The sequence below is a fragment of the Eurypyga helias genome, unplaced genomic scaffold (genome assembly GCF_000690775.1).
Source record: "Eurypyga helias isolate BGI_N326 unplaced genomic scaffold, ASM69077v1 scaffold8975, whole genome shotgun sequence".
NCBI lineage: Eukaryota > Metazoa > Chordata > Aves > Eurypygiformes > Eurypygidae > Eurypyga > Eurypyga helias.
In genome coordinates this window covers 23384-27346 of record NW_010249470.1, presented here as the reverse complement: position 1 = coordinate 27346, position 3963 = coordinate 23384, and the positions used below count along the sequence as shown (strand labels likewise).

At 35.8% G+C, this 3963-nt stretch overlaps 1 protein-coding gene across 1 annotated transcript in view; it reads right to left on the bottom strand.

Annotated features, from left to right (window-relative positions):
* FCHO2 (FCH domain only 2) overlaps nt 1-3963 on the bottom strand; it is a gene marked incomplete at both ends in the record, with an annotated part of 19034 nt that overhangs the window by 2760 nt on the left and 12311 nt on the right. The window lies entirely within an intron of this gene.

Below are 3963 nucleotides of genomic sequence, written 5' to 3'. Positions count from 1 at the left end.
CTCTTTCTTTTGCCATACTTACATACCCCTCTAGCTATCAAGAAGATTAAATTTTTTTTTTTGTTCCTCTAGCAGCCTTCCTCTTAATTACAGAGGATATGGTCATTCTCTGTAGACTACTCCTATGTTACTTCTACTTCTATGTTACTTCTTTTACTGACTACCTTATTATATAAACTATATTATTTTGCTTTCAAAACAATCTATGGTCCATCTTTATAATATCTGCCCTCCGTCACTATGGGGGTGTCAACACACATACACAATATGTCCTTCCACTCTGTGCCTGTTTCCATCACCTAATTTTAACCTAAACACTAAGTCAATTTTTGAGATTATGCCAATGAAATTTCCTTCATGTTTAGTTTGGGCTCCCCCTTAAATTCCGAAAAACAGAGGTATCCGCCTCCTTTAAAATTTTCTTTATAATGCGTACCAAAACAGTTGGCCATTCAGAGACTTTTTTGTCTCTTATGTCAGTGGAGAGCATTCCCCTCCCCCAGTTGCTTCCTTATTTCTTGTTTTATACTCAAAAGTCTTTGAAGTAGAGCCATCTTGGCCTTGTATAGGACATAATACAAACTGGTTCTGATCAAAGAATAAAGCTAGGTACTATGATAACCACATCATTCATACCACAGATATAATCATTAACCAAATTGTTCACATTCACTTTTGAGAGTTGTCCATTTTAAACAGACGCACTGAAACAAACATGTAATGTTAGTGACCCAACACATACAAACCACTTCTTAGTGTTCTAAGCTACAATACAAATGAAAAGTCATAAATGACAGGATCTTTAACTGTACAACTCAATAAACACAGTTTAAGTAAGCATTACTCCTTTTTATAAACACGTATGATCTCCTAAGCTTTACACTGTTTTAAAAAAATTAGTTACTAACAATTCTTGAACTTTATTTACACAGTCTGCTCAACAGCAAAATCATCTAAAATCAACTCTACTCAGTTCTAGGTTAAGACGGAATACTTTAAAAGAACAATTTAGTATTTTCAGCTATTTGATCCCTTCCAATAATTGACTGTGCTACATGATTTAAAAAAAAAAAATAAAGCTTCTAGCAAGGTGGAAAATCTGGTAAAAAACCACCATGTTTTGTTAGCAGCTGCATAGCAATTGCATAATACAACTACAGCTTTACTCAGAATAAATCTTTCAACATGACAAATTTCTGTTAAATCCAATTTCTGAACAACAGTGAACTGTATTTTCCTGCTTCTTTAATCACAATAAAACCTTCCATGTTTCATCACAGCAAAAAACATAACTTGTCATTCAAGATTAGGGAGATCATATGCTTCGAAATTAAATCTCTCAAAATAATTTATCATGAGCACTACACTTTGATAACTGCAGGTAAGATAGTAAATGACAAAAGGAAAAATATATAAAAGGTATGCAACAAGATCAGTGGAATTTGACTAAAAAAAGAGGACAGCTACACGAGGACATTACTACATGATTGCCAGGAATAACTCCCCAGCAAGACGCTTCCTGTTAGAAAAACAGTATGCGAAGACTGCAAGACAGATTTAAGCTAAGCCAAATGATTTTTCACTGAAACAGCTGAGAATGCTCACACCCCTCATCAATTTTGTTTTCAGAACTAGTATATTTCAAGTGAAATGTACCCTAAATGAAGATAATCGAGGGTGTTCTTCACATAGAAGTGGGCTTACAGGTATTATATTTCCTATAGCACCATCTGTAAAGTAGCCCTCCAGCAAACAAACTGTAGATGCAGCTACACCATTACACTTAAATTCCAGACAGGACTTGTACTAGCAGAATAGCAATTTTCATTTCCAGTGTGAACAGGTGTGCAAAGTTTTCAGGTGTCCTTTATAATGTTAAGTGAAAATTTAAGTTTTAAGTAAAAGGGTTGTTGCAGTTAAGGAACTAAGGATGTTTAGACAAGTGTGGTTTGTAGTGAGAGGTAACTTTGTACCATTTTTTGTATTGGAAAAACCCCCAAAACAAACAAAAAAGATCTGTCCACCTGCTTATCACCCTCTCCCTTAAAAAAAAAAAAAAAAAGAAGAAAGAAAGAAAGCAGCAAAAAACAAAGCCCAAAAGCATGGTGAGGTTTTCCTAGCTGTAACATCTGAAAATAATTTTTCTGTCTCTAGATACAAAATAAGCTGTTACTTTTATCATCTTCTGTTGTAGTGGATTGTTCAAATGGATTATTTTTTTTAGTACATAATGAAAAGCCCAGCTGCTTTGCTTGCTGAAAGACCCTACATTTTCCTTCACTAACAATAAAACACATTTCAAGTACTCTTCATGTTTATCTTCAGCCAGTTCTAACCGAGAATGCCTTTCATTATTCACAGCTTTCTTGATCACTGGGGATAAGTTTACAGTGCAATTTTGCGAGGCCAGCTTATTGAAGTCATGTTTGTTAATTTTTTTCTTGTTGTTTGTGAGAGCAATAAGCCAACCGCTATAAGGTACGAGATAGAGACAGCTTTTTGTGAGCATGAATTATGGTGGAAAACAATCTGACTGGACTTCCTCTGCAGTGGATCAGCGGTATTCACAGGATCTATTTTGGTGAGGTTCAGTAAGTTCCAGAGCAAGGTAAATAACAAACAGGGCAGGAACTTCTTAACCCAGAAAAGCCACACTTGTATATGACTCGAGACAAATACATGAAACATTTCAGTATTTTTTCTGGTATTACTTGATTTCTTTGTAGCAAAAGGTGGAGTCTACATAAAAATTCAGGCTGCAATACAATTCATACTAACCACACAATGGTGGAGTTACTGGAACGCTTACTGAGCAAATACAAGAGTTCCATTAACATGAAGTCTGCAAAAAAAGTTACATTTTGGGTAGCAGCAGTATGTGTTCACATGTCAGTTTGATTCCACCTATTCTTACTCCTAGAAACCCTCCAGGAGGAAAGTTACACACCCCAATGACTCCTTCATTGCTATTATATTATACTTGTTTGCAAGAATTCTTTTAAAACATCTTAAGTTAAAAAGTTTGCCTAGTCTCAAAATTCTCCAGTGATTGTAATCCCACAAACCAATTCTGATCCTAATCCCAGTCAAATTGCCGAGGGATAACTGATATGCAAATATTTTTAAGTTACAGTGAGAGAGACACAAAGCTAAGGCAGTAGATGTAAATGTGTCAGGTGGACACACATGTGAGTGAGTCCAGGCCAGTGTCACATGTTAAACCAGCTTAAAGATGCAATTCTCTACCCTTAGTACCACACTGTCTCTGCCTTTGTGCCAGCACAGATGTTTGCAATCTCTTAATAAACCAGACTGCAGGTCTCTTCTGGGTAAAACCCAACCTTCCTTCACATATTAGTTTTAGCTGGATTAGTTCCTCGCACAAATACTTGACGAAGATGCATGGAAATAGGACAACTGTTACTTTTGACAGCAATACCAACTTAAACCATATAATGAAAACACAGCTTCACACATCAGAGACAAAAGGCCTTATGGCCTAGAACATGGCACCCAGGAGTTTTCTTGCTGAACTTTTATTTTTAATAAAGCCGTTGTATACAACTAAATAATTGCAATCAACACTGCTTTACACTCCAATTAAAAAAAAAAAGGCATTTAAAAGTCACAGATTTTTTTTTTAAGAGAGAAAAATAATGTACATAACCAAATTTAACTCAAACTGAAAAGAAAAGCATGGAGAGTACAGTGCCTTTGACCAGAACCAAGTCAGGATACTGCACAAAAATTTACTTTCTGCAAACTCTTCAAGGAAAGGTTGTCAAAACTCTTGATGTAATGGTTTTGTTATAAGCAGAATTTTGCAGTAGCATGCTTGAGCACTTCTTTGTTGCAAATGTCTGGACTGGGGGGTGGGAGGGAAGAGTTCTGGTATGTGGTATATGTGGCATCCTTTCTCTAACAGCTGTGTTGAGTATCTATTCAGAGATGAACTAGATTTTA